The sequence below is a fragment of the Gorilla gorilla genome, chromosome 11, assembly GCF_029281585.2.
Source record: "Gorilla gorilla gorilla isolate KB3781 chromosome 11, NHGRI_mGorGor1-v2.1_pri, whole genome shotgun sequence".
Taxonomy (NCBI): domain Eukaryota; kingdom Metazoa; phylum Chordata; class Mammalia; order Primates; family Hominidae; genus Gorilla; species Gorilla gorilla.
The window spans coordinates 86976566-86990761 of NC_073235.2; positions in this window are offsets into that span (position 1 = coordinate 86976566).

Consider the following 14196-nt stretch of genomic DNA (forward strand, 5'->3'; position numbering starts at 1 on the left):
TTTCAACCTGAGCTCCCCTTCTTCTTTTCCCCCTTTTGGGGTCTTCAGTATCTATTGTTCCCATCTTTGTGTCCTTGTGTGCCTAGTGTTCAGCTTTCACTTATAAGTGAGAACATGCAGTACTTGGTTTTCTGCCTCTGGGTTAATTCACTTAGGATGATTGCCTCCAGCTACATTCATGTTGTTGCAAAGGGCAAGATTTCATTATTTTTTGTGGCTGCATAATATTCCATGGTGTGTATGTACCACATTTTCTTTATTCAATTCACCATTGACAGGCACCTGGATTGATTCCATGTCCTTACTATTGTGAATAATACTATGATAAACATATGAGTATAGGTGTCTTTTTGGTAGAACAATTTATTTTTCTTGGGTATATATGCAATAATGAGATTGCTGGGTCAAATGGTAATTTGCTTTGAGTTCTCTGAGAAATCTCCATACTGCTTTCCACAGGGGCTGAGCAAATTTGCATTCTTTGGCCACCAACAGTGTCTAAACATTCTCTACAACCTTACCAATATCTGTTATTTTTTGACTTTTTAATAATAGCCATTCTGACTCATGTGAGATGGTATCTCATTGTGGTTTTGATTTGTATCTCTAATGATTAGTGATGTTGATCAATTTTTTATGTTTGTTAGGTGCTTGTATGTCTTCTATTAAAAAGTGTCTATTCATGCCCTTTGCCCAGTTTTTAATGGGGATTTTTTCTTGCTGATTTGTTTAAGTTTCTTAAAGAACCTGGATATTAGTCCTTCGTTGGATGAGTAGTTTAAAGACCTTGTCCAGGGGCAATATGGTTTCAAAAGGATGTTGCCTCTCATTTTTTCCCACTTCAAAGATTATGTAAAGAATTGATAAGGCATGTATTTAAAATTAAAAATGATGTGGAGGAAAATAAGCTATGAAAATTATTATAAAGGTATGCTTATAAAGTATTTTACTTTTTCAGTCCTTATTCAATGTATTTTATGTTTTCACTAACAGGATTTTAAATAAATTATTATTTATTTTGCCACATAAACAAAAGTAAACATTTCTACAGGTTTTTATGTACTCATATATTCAATTCATCAACAATCATGCATTGTTTTCTGTTCAGCATTGTTGTAAAACATAAGCAAACAGAACTAAAAGGCAGCTAACTAAAGAAGATAGAACAGGCAAAAATGTACAGAAATTAAACCAATGTGTGTATTAGTCTGTTCTAACACTGCTGTAAAGAACTACCTGAGATTGGTTAATTTATGAAAAAAAAAAAGAGGTTTAATTGACTCACAGTTCCACATGCTGTATGGGAAGCATGGATGGAAGGCCTCAGGAAACTTACAATCATGGTGGAAGGCGAAATGGAAGCAAACACATCTTACCATGGTGGAGCAGGAGAGAGAGAGAGTGAAGGGGAAAGTGCTACACACTTTCAAACAACCAGATAGCCTGAGAAATCTACCAAGAGAACAGCAAGGGGGAAGTCCCACCATGAGCCAATCAAGTCCCATGATTAAATAACTTCCCACCAGGCCCCTCCTTCAATACTTGGGATCACAATTCCACATGAGATTTGGGTGGGGACACAGAGCCAAACCATATCAATGCACAACAGATGTTGTAGTATAGAGCTGATCAGATTTCCATGATTGCATGAAGCAAGCAAGACAGGGTGATAAAAAGCTTTGTGTGTTTTGGTACTTAGTCTAAAGCCTATAAAGAACTACTGAATAATTTTAATTAAGTATGTGATACAATTAGATTTGTTTTAGAAATATTATTTTGGCACCTCTCTGGAGATTTGATTATGTGGAGACAATTTGAAAAAAGAGAGACTTGTTTAGAGGACGCTGTAGTAACACAGATAAATAGTGAAAATAGACTGAGTGTGGAAACGAGTGGACAAATGACAAATATATTTAGATGACTAAAATGGGCATACATAGTGATCATTATGGATGAACAGAATAATAGAAAGAACAAATCAAGGATGCTTGCAAATTTTCCTAATTACTGAAACATAAGTACCTGATATTTTGTTTCCATAGTTCCAAAGTTACTTGTTTATTATTAAATTTACTGATCGCAAAGGTCACTTATCTTTATTGATCCAATTTCCCAATAAAAGTGAGTCTCTCAAGGGCACTATGGCAGTATACAAAACAATACCTGGCACAAATATTAGTTGATGATATAATATTGATCTTATTATGTATAAAAAACACCTCTTATTTACCAAAACAGCTCCTTTCATTTCTACTTCTATTAAACTTCTCTGTGATATTTGATATCACAGTAGTTAATCTGTGAATTTTCTCTTCCTTATCATGATGTCTGTCACATAACGGATATTCAATTATATTCATCTCTACACTCTTACTTCCTTTCCTTCAAAATACCAATCTTCCCTTGCTCTTTGACTGAAATCTCACAATGTCACTCAGTCTCTTTTATCATATTTTATTCCTTTTTTTGTTTAAAGTTGGTAGTTTGCAAATGTCTGTTCTTGACCTTATTTTATTTTAGTCCACTGTTTTCTTCTGTGTAATTTCATATCTTCTCTTATCATTTCATTTTCTACCATTATCTGTAGACCAGTGGTTCTTGTGTCAGTAGTCTCATAACTTTGCAAATAAGCATACTTTTAGAAATGATTCTTGAAAGTTAACATCCCAAGCACTACTTATATTTATTACATGTGACCATGAGCAAATGACTCTCTTGCCATTGGGCCATGTGGAATGTAGATCAGGAATAGATTTTATTATTTCCTCAGATGGAATGATCTCTATCACTCACTTGCACTCTGTAGTGTACACACTACAATCAACTCAGGTACCTATTAAAAAGGATATTACTCAAACCCCATGCTTTATGATATAGATAGAAACAATTTTGCATTTTGGTAGAGTTCCTAGTTTTCTTTCATGGGATATTCAGGGCATATTCAGGGCTCTTGTGTCAATAGTCTCATAACTTTGCAAATAATTTTTGCATAGACCACAATTTTTGCAAAGAGAAACTTGCTACAGAACATATGGAGCTGGGATCATAGTTATACACAAGTTGGGTATCTGGTATGGAAAAATCCCTAGGAATATACAATCAGGTCCATACCTTAAGTTACAGGAAGTATTCAAATTCTGCAGATAAGGGATTGGGGAGATAGTGTAAGGAAGATATTGTGCCTCTCTTAAAAATAATTTATCTTAGGTAGCAAACACAAGAAAAAGGCTCCACTACACATACTTTCAGGTTATACAAATGTATCCTATACTTCAACTATAGAGAGTGCCCACAAACCATTTTCTTGATTCAAAAAGTCCCTTCTTTCACCACCATTATAGTTGATTCTTATATCCTTTAAGATTGTATTCGCTCCTGAGAACTGTAACTGTCCCTATTTCCATATTGGAATTCCTTTCATATAAAAATGAAAAATGCACAGGTGTCCATATAATCTGGAGTCATACATGATAATATTTTATTTTATAGATTCCAGATTTTCTTTTTAGCACTATGTAAATTTGGCAGATATTATAAATGCCCTGTGTATTATCGTAAGGGAATCTCTAGTAACTTAAAATAGTATAGCAAAAAGAATGCTATTCAGAAAGAAGAATCCTAGAATAACAATCTCAGATCTGAAAGGTACCTCAAGAGTCACTTATCAAATTTCCTGTCTGTTCCCTAAACATGTCTATTAAATAGTTTTATGATAAGGAAGTAAATACCTTAAAATTATATTACATAAAGCCTTTTAAAAATGTATTTCCTCTTGCATGGTCATTCTGGCTTTCCCTTTATTGGACACTTTCTCAGAATTTTTGCCCATATTTCATTGTTTCCTTCTTTCTTCCTCTTATTTTTCTTATGAATTCATTAGTTATTAAAATTTACTGGACAGGATGCAGTGGCTCACACCTATAATATTTCAGAAAATGTTAAAGTGTCTGGTGTGCTGTTACCATCTCTTCTTTCTAATGCAGCATCATTAGATTTAATTTATAAGATACGGATTTAGCTTATTCTAGATCTTTTATGTTACTTTTAGAAATGTAAAAAAAGGAACTAAAGACACATATTTGTCTACAATTTTTTTCATTGTGCACACATTTTAAAAATAAGTCTTAATAATATGAAGACATGTTTTATTTCTCAAATCCATCTATCTAACCTGTGATGTTTCAACAATTATGGAAAACTGTTTTGGTTGCTCTTCATTATACTGTTTGTTTCCAATTTATCCTAAAAATTAAAACAGCCACAACAAAATAACACTATATACCTTTAGCATCAATTACTGGAAATATCATTAGAATGCTGATATTAAAATTGAAACTTAAATGTTAGCTAGCAATCAGTGACACCACGTAGAACCTGAGATCAAGAGCCATTAAATGGTGTGTGAAAGACTGTTTCGTAACTAGATGATTTATGATTTTCAATGTATAATGCACTGAAATTGCATTATATGTGTAATGTTTAATGCAGGTTCTACAAAATAATGAGTAACTTCTGGTTATATAGAATTGAATGTATGCATTTCTCCCCACTGCTTATAAAATCCCACATTAATAGTCATAAAGGATCAAGAATGGCATCAATTCATCAGGCCAAAAATTTTTTAAAAATGAAAATATTGGAAACAAGTGGTTTACTGAATTTTTATAAGCTAGAAAGCGCATGAACCAGTAGTAACTGACTTATATTAGAGGAGAAAGAGTAAAGAAGAAATAAGCATAAGGGTTAAAAACTTTAAGCACCATAAACCCATAGGCAGGGATGGAGACTCAAGGATAGAGACTCAAGATTATGTAAAATTCTTTTAAGGAAGTTATTAGAAAACCAGAAATCCTTCCACAGCCCATGAAATCAGTCAAATACCCTTTTGCTCTTCTTTCAGAAGATGTTTACTCTCTGGAGAGGTTAAAAGATAGATTCTGGCTTAGGGAAAAAGAGGTCCTGCTGTGGGGAGAAGTGAGGTTGAAAACAGGATTCAGTGAAAATCTTCATACTGATGATGAGCTCCTCACACAAACACAACTTTCCTTTTCTGAACTCCTAGAACACCAGCTTATATGTACTAAACAGGAAACAGGAGGTTTTTGGAGAAACTAAGAAGCTCAAAAGAAAATACCTATAGGTATTCATATTTGGGAATTCCCCAATATAACAAGCTAGTCTGGTCACACTAAGTGAGGCCTAGCTGTCAACAAGCCTCTACAACAAACAGAGCTTCTAGTTAGTTCCTCAGGATCTTTCTCTTTTTAGACAGCCACATTTCACTACATATTCAGAAAAGATCTTGTTCTGACAGAAAAGCAAAAACAATTAATAGAGAACCAAACCAAAGCAACATTACTATATTTTATATTGCCAAAGATTAGAAGATTCTAAATGCTACTAGAAACTGGTGGTAGGGGGGCGGAGGATACAGATAAAGAAGCAGAATTGGAAGCTAGAAAACAGTGGAGAATAATCTTCCAATTTTGAGGGACTCAACTAATTCCCACTGAAACGTGAGACCATAATAAAAACATTTTTAGGTATAAAAATCCCCTCAAATTTACTTCCAAAGTCACCTATCTCAAAAATCCTAGGAAAGTGTACTCAATCAAAATGAGAGAATAAAATGGGAAGAGAAAATATGGGCTCTTGAAAACTGGATCTCCAACCCAAAAGAGGTAAAGGAATTCATAAGATGAAATCAAGGGAAGTACAGAATGTCAGCTATACACAGGACTAGAAAGCAAATAATCCACATGAGAGGAGAAAGATTATGGTTTCTACTGATGATTTCTAAAAGAAGAAAAATGTTAGTAAATCATCAGGTATGTGTGAAAGAAAAATTGTGGGTAAGCAGGTGATTTTAAAAGTTGGAAATTAAATGTATATAAATGAAACTAACATTGTTTTCAAAGAAAGCAAATATATATTTATATATATATACACATATTTGTATGTGTGTATATATATATACCTTTAGCATCAATTATAGTAAGCATATATATATGTATATATGAAGAAATGTCTCACTACACACCTATCAAGATAACTAAGATAAAAAATAGTGATATGACATAGTGATGGTGAGGATACAAACTGGATTACTCCATATTGCTGATTGGAATGTAAAATGGCACAACCATTCTGGAAAACAATTTGGCAGTTTTTTAAAACACTTTGCATGCCATAATTTTGTGACTCAGCAATTACACCTCTGGCCGTTTATCCCGGATGATTAAAAACTTTCTTTCACACAAAACCTGTACATGAATGTTCAAAGCAGCTTTATTTGTAATAACCAAGAAGCAGAATTGTCCTGATGTCCTTCAGAGCAAGAATGGTTAAACAAACTGTGGTCCATACATACTATAGAATAATACTCAATAATTTAAAAAATAAATTATTCATGTACACATCTGGGTGAATCTCCAGGGAATTAAGCTGAGCGATTAAAGTCAATAGAAAGGTAATATACTATATGATTCAATTTATATAACATTTTCAAAAATGAAGGAAATTTTGTGCAGAGGACAAATCAGTCATTGTCAGAAGTTAGAGAAGGAACCAGTCAGGGGGACTAGAGAGACTAGAGAGAAGCAGGCATGGTTACAAAACAGCAACATTGACTGTGGTAATGTATTGAGAGCCTACACACATGATATAGAAAATTCTGCAGAATGTAACACTCACACACACATATAGACAAATGAGTATAATTGGAGAAATCTGAATAAAATGGGTGGATCATCTTTAGGTGAATATACTTTTTATGATATCACACTATTGTTTTACAAAATATTAGAATTGGGAAAAGCTGGGCAAAGCATATAATGGAACTCTCTGTTTCTTCTTAGAGCTGTATGTCATCTATAATTTTCTCAATAAAATTTTCCATTAAAAAATTTAAAAATAGAAATGCAGGCATAGTTTCCTGTTAAAGTCAGCTGTGTGAAATATATCATCATAATTTAGAAGAGAGAGAGTGCAAAGTCATGTGAGAGCACGTGTGTGTGTGCATGCATTCACACAGAGGGAGGTGCAAGAGTTGCATAACTCTTCCTGTATGTACAATATAGGATGTTAAACAATAATACATAAAACTATAATATATTTAAGATACATGTAAGCATGTTACATAAAAATATGAAAGTAAGTACCACCAATGAGATTTAAAGGAATTAAAAGTGCTTGTCCCTAGAAAAGGGGAATCTGGGCCAGAATATTGCTGTGTTGTTTTAAGCTCCATGTTATTTTAATTTTAAAATATGTATACAAATTATTGCATTTTGTTAACATTAGAAGTTAATAAATTAAAAACATAAAGATTATGTAAATAGCATTGTGAAAAAGTAGAATAACAATCTAATGTTTTAAAATAAATACCTGATTAGTAACTAAATATGAATATGTGAAAATGGATTTATTACATATATGAAGCATAATCTTTCAGCAAATGCAATCTAAGTGATCAGTAAGCAATCATTTAAAATCAATAGACTAATATTGCTTAGAGTATTACAAAAGGTTTTTTATGTATACTTGCTGGTTTCTAGACACATAGCTTTTAAAAATTCATATATAATTTACAAAGACAATTTTCTATTTGCAGATACAATATGCTCATATTATAGGTAAATGTAGACCTATATAATCTACATTTGTAAATACTACAGTACTCATGTGTTCTAAAGTAAAATAACCTTAAAGGCAAACAATAAACTTCAATATTACGAGGTTCAGCATGTTAGCCAGAGACATTGTTGCATTACTAGACTCGATTTTTACAAGTCCCACAGTCCTCAACTCTAGGAAACCCATTATGGGTAATAAGTCAGGGACTATGTCTGTTTTGCTTATCATTACAGCTCCAGGAACTGTTATCTAGAACATATTATTTCCATAACAAATATTTATTGACTACTTGATTCATTTCTATACATAAAAATACTACTTTCACTTTTGCTGTAATTTTAGAAAAACCAATTTTACAAATTATTCATGTGGTATTATTTTTAAATCTTTAATCTTTTGAGTTGATTTTGAGTATGGTGTAAGATATGAGCCCAATTTCATTCTTTAGCCTGTAGATATCCAGTTTTTCTATTATCAAATATTAAACACCATCCTTTCCCCGTTGTGTGTTCTTGGCACCCTTGTTAAAAATTAGCTGACTATACGGATTTTTTTTTACTCTCTACTTCGTTGCATTGATCTATATGTCTGTCTTTATGTCAGTTCCATAATGTTTTAATTTCTATTGCTTTGTTATATGTTTTGAAATCAGGAAGTATGATGCCTTCAGCTTTGTTCTTTCTCAAGATCATTTTGGCTATTTGGGGTCTTTTGTGGTTCTTTGTTAAATTTATATTTCTTTTTTCTATTTCTGTACAAATGCCATGAGGATTTTGATAGAAATTGCATTGAATCTGTATGACACTTTGGGTACTTATGGACATTTTAACAATATTAAGTCCTCCGATGCATGAACATGGGTGTCTTCCATTTATTTATGTCTGTTTTAATTTATTTCATCAATACTTTGTAGTTTTCATTGTACAAGTCTTTCACCTCCCTGAAATACTTAAGTATGTTATTCCTTTTGATGCTATTGTATATGAATTTTTAAAATTTCATTTTCATATCATTTATTATGTATGTATAGAAATACAGCTGAATTTTGTATGTTGGTTTTGTATCCTGCAACTTTACTGAATTTATTTGTTCTAAGAGTTTTTTTAATGGAGTCTTTAGGATTGTCTACATAAAAGATAATGTCATCTGCAAACAGAGGTAATTTTACTTCTTTTCCAATTCAAATGCCTTTTATTTATTTTTCTTGCCTAATTGCTCTTTCCAGGACTTCCAGTACTGTGTTGAATAGACTTTGTGAGTGTGAACTTCTTTGCTGTGTTACTGGTTTCAGACAAAAACCTTTCCATTTTTCACAGTTGAGTATGTTAGCTGTGGGTTTTTATAAGTAACCTTTATTATGTTGAGGAAATTTCCTTTTATACCTAGTTATTGAGAGTTTTTTTTAAGATCATGAAATGTACTGAATTTTGTTAAATCCCATTTCTACATCTATTCAAATGATCATGTGAGTTTTAGTCTTCGTTTTGTTAATGTGGTCCATCAAATTATAAAATTCCTAGATAAAAATATAGGGAAAATGCTTCAGGTCATTGGGCTAAGCAATAGTTTCTTGAATATGATAGTAAAAGCATAAGCAACAAGAGTAAAATTAGACAAGTGAGACAATATCAAACTAAAAACTTCTACACAGCAAATGAAACAATTAACAGAGTAAAATGGCAACCTATGGATTTAGAGGACATATTTGCAAACTATATCTTATAGGGGATCGGTATCCAAAATACGCAAAGAATTCCTAAAACCCAATCACAGAAAAGAAACCACTTGATTTAAAAGTGGGCAGAGGGTTTAGATAGACATTTCTCCAAAGAAGACATAGAAATGGCTACCATTTCTATGAGAAGATGCTCAACATTACTAAGCGTTAGGGAAATGAAAATCAAAACTGCAATTAGATATCATCTCTCACTTGTCAAGGTGGTTATTATGTCTATCTATCTATCTATCTATCTATCTATCTATCTATCTATCTATGATCTATCTATCTATCTATAAAGATAACAAGTAATAACAAGAATGTGAAGCCATTAGAGCTATTGTACACTATTGGTTGGAATGTAAACGGATGCAGCTGCTATAGAAAACAATATGGAGTGTTTCATAGCCAACTAGAATAACCAGTATTTCTAGCACTAGTGTTTGAATAACCACTATATCTCTAAAGATTTCAAATGGAAGTCTTATAGAATACTAAAGTGGAATGTTTAATTATTTTCAATAAGCACGTAGAACACATAGAATAAAAATTAAAGACTAGTATATTGAATTTTGCCTTTTATACCAGTTTCCCCCATGGATTGCTTTCTGCCTCATATTCTATTTTATCCGATAATTATATTGGTATACCAGTGTGTATTGCTTATACTAGCTTTTCCATGGCATATTTTTACCATGTCCTTTATCCACCCTTTTGCACTGTATTATTTTGGGTGTATCACTTAAAGGGCATACACTTACATTTATTTTCTTTTACTAATGAGAAGCTTTTTGTCTTAAAGAAATGACATTTTCTAAATAATAATAAATATCAAATTTTAATAATTATTGCTTTTGTACATCACCTTACCCTACATCACCTTTTATAATTTAAGAAAAGTTACCATATTCCCTTCATGAAAGTTGTGCCATCATTTTATCCTGTCTCCCAGGCCTTCTCCTTCTCTTCCTAATATTTCCAAGAAAATTGACAGCTATTCAGAGATTTCATCTTCAATTTCTTTCTCAGCATTCTTGAATGGATGTCATCCAGGCCAAGAGATTTACATTTTTATAGAGCAACTAAGTGCTCTCTAAAAATATCCTTTCTAAAAATCTTCTTTCTTATCTTAGACTTCATATCACTTTTACCAATGTTGAGTCAAATTTTGTTGTTTGGGGTAGCCATTCACCTTGCCAGAAAAAGCTGAAAATTTGTATAATTTTTGATGATGTGTTAGCAATGAAGCATTATCATAAAGTAAACTGAGCATTGATTTTAACATTTCTTGTCTTATAATAAATATAATTTAAGAGACCATTATATGTCATTTAATACTTTTTCACAAGAATCATATCATGCTAGTTTTGCTTTACAAAAGTTTTCATAGCTTGCTGCCAATTTGTTATAATTACATTTAATTAGCATACTTTCTGTGTCATCTTTTATGTATTTTATTACAATACCTTCAATGACTGGCTCCTTAAATACTATTACTATTTTCTTCTTTCTTAAGATTATTTGTGATCACCTCTTTAGAATTTTCTTTCTTAAAGTAATGCATTATCATTAATATGTTTCCTATTAATTAATTCTATGTTGTCCCATAAATGAGTAAATTTCAGTAAGCATTTTGTTTTTATTTATCTCTATTAAGTTTAAGTTTTTTAAAAAACTTTTCCTGTTGAAGGCTGTTTATTCGACTAGACCAAAGTAAGCAACCTCAACAATAATAAATTTTAAGAGTTTAGATTGAATTTATTTTAGATTTTCTGTCATTTCAACTTCCCTGCCAGTTACTTTTCATGGGCTGGAATTAAGTATAGAATAATCCCTCTCATAATTCTCTCTAGCTTCTAAAAGATTAAATTGACTGTAAGGCAAGCCAAGCATTTGCCAGACTCAGCTTTTAATAGAATTAGTTCTGTGGAAAGTCTGAAAAGATTAAATCATCCTTTTTTATTATATTGTCAGTTTCTTAAACTCTATGAGCTTCTGTTTCCTTATCTGTAATACAGAGGTAGTAATATTTTCTCTTGCTTGTGTATTTTCCATTTATTTCAAAGAACAAATGAACCCAAAAATATTGAGATATTTTGAAAATCTTTAAAAATGCTTTCAACATGCAGTAAGAATTTTATTTTATGTAAGCATTTTGAAAAATAGTTTTGCTTCTTCTGGCCACAAATCACACGGGATTATGACTCCTTTTATTTATTTCATCATATGAAACACACTTAAATAGATAGGTTATCAAACAGATAATTTGCTTTAATATCTATCATATAACTATTCACACATAATTAGACTGATTCAATAGTTAACTAATGAATACAATGAGTCAATCTAAGTAATTTATTCAGAATTTAATGCCTACTCTACATGGTAGAAACAATAAATCTCCCCAAAGATGTCCATTTCCTAATGGCCAGAAGATATGTTAGGTTACATGGCAAAGGGGAATAAAGTTGAACATGAAATTAAGGTTGATTAGGGGCCGGGCGCGGTGGCTCACGCCTGTAATCCCAGCACTTTGGGAGGCCAAGGCGGGCGGATCACGAGGTCAGGAGATCGAGACCATCCTGGCTAACACAGTGAAACCCCGTCTCTACTAAAAAATACAAAAAATTAGCCAGGCGTGGTGGCGGGCGCCTGTAGTCCCAGCTACGCGGGAGGCTGAGGCAGGAGAATGGCGTGAACCCGGGAGGCGGAGCTTGCAGTGAGCCGAGATCGCGCCACTGCACTCCACCCTGGGCGACAGAGCGAGACTCCATCTCAAAAAAAAAAAAAAAAACACAAAAAGGTTGATTAGGAACTGATCTTAAAGTAAGGAGATTATCCTAAATTTTACAGGTAGACCCAAAGGAATCACAAGAGATCTTAAAAATGGAAGAGGAAGGTGGATGGAGGAGTCGCAGTCAGAGATACAATGTGAAAACAACTTGGCCCACTATTGCTGGCTGGAGGAAGCTGGTTGGATGGAATAAGAATACCATGGGTCAGGGAATTTGGGCAGCTTCAAGAAGCTGAAAGAGCCAGGAATTCAAGTCTCTGTTACAAGCTCCAGAAGGAAGGAATGCAAGCCTTACACCACCTTTACTTGAGCCCAATGAGAAACATTAAGATTTCTGATGTCCCAAACTGTATAATAACAAGCTTGGGTTGTTTTAAGCCACTACCTCTATGATATTTTGCTTCAGCAGTCATGGAAAACTAATACAACCAATATTAGTTTGTATTAATAACAACACTACAAAATATCTTCTTTGAATAAAAGCACCTTGGACAACTACATAAACTGGACAAGCCTGATTGTGGGACTGTGGAAACATATTTCACTGTTGTATTATAAGTGCATTCACTTTGATAAAATGAACAAATAGAAAAGAGGCAAAACAATTGTCTTATGTCTTTTCCAAGACAAGTATTTAAGGTGATTTCCTCCTTGGCAAATCTCTTTCTAGTCAGCATGAAGGACTTTATAGCTTATTGAAAATGCCAAACATTTAAAATCTGAACATTGAAGATAAAAAAATTCAAGACTGTTCTTGGGTTTTCACTAAGTGGATCTCTAAGGTGTATTTCTCATGAATATCACTACTACCAAAATGGAAGTTATAGAGATAAGTTAGATGAAATAATAAAATAAAAATAACATGAATATTGGCATAACAAAATTACATGCATAAATACATCCACAGGCACATGAACACACACACACACACACACACACACATGCGCCAAAGATAAGCTGAAGTAGTTTCATAAAAGAAAGTATTTGGTTGTATAATAACTACTAAAGTATCTCTAGGAAGTATGAGCTTAGAAAAATCAGATAGACTTCCTTGGAAGACCAGAAAAAACTTATTTTTAGAAGAAATATTATCATTGTCTAATCAATTTACAGTTTATTGTTTCTGATATAACCTTAAGATAATCTCCTAGTGATATTTTTAAAATAATTCAATGTTTTCAAATTATTTAATCTGTCAGATGCATTTTTTAATTGATTAATATCCATATCATTTAGTAAACCATAAACTTAATAGCAGAATGGTTCATTATTTTATCTCCAGAGCTCAGGATTTGTGGCAGGGTAAACATCAATGAATATTTGTCTAATGAATATTTTTAATTATAGAATAAGTTCTTAATATTTTTTAGATTCTTTTACATTCACTGAGTGTTCTGGATAGAAAAATTTCTACCTTTCAGAAAGCTTGTTCTATTATACCAAATGACAAAGAATATGAAGACTAATAGTATATAGCTTCTCTGGATGATGTCCAGGAAATACATGTCAATCATGAGAAGAAAAAGTACTTCTAGGTTATTCAAACTCGAAATTAGAGACTTCAAAATAAATTACCGGATGTCCCAAGTTGTCATCTGAGGTGCAGATATCTAAGACTTCTGAGACTTTTATGGCATTAGGAACCAGTTTTGTTTCTGATGTCTTCTGTTAAAAAAAAAGGTGCTATTTTAAGATTAGTACTAGAATTTGCAATGCTATACTATATCTAGAATAAAATAAGTATTATAATAATTCAAACCAATATACAAATTCAAACTGATTTAAAAATGTTGAGGACATTAGGTTTTTATGGTATTTTCAAGGGTATTATAAATAAGTTACAACTGGAAAATTATGAATCAATTCAGTCATATTTCAAATGGATTTTATATATGCTTCTTTTTTACTCTAGAGATAGTGAATAAATGCTTCAAAATGCATATATTCAAATGCGATTTACCTATACATAGGAAATAAAAATAGTAAAAAAAAGCATGTTCACATTGTGTGATTACACAGTTTCCAACAGATTTTTTTCATTTTGAAGTAT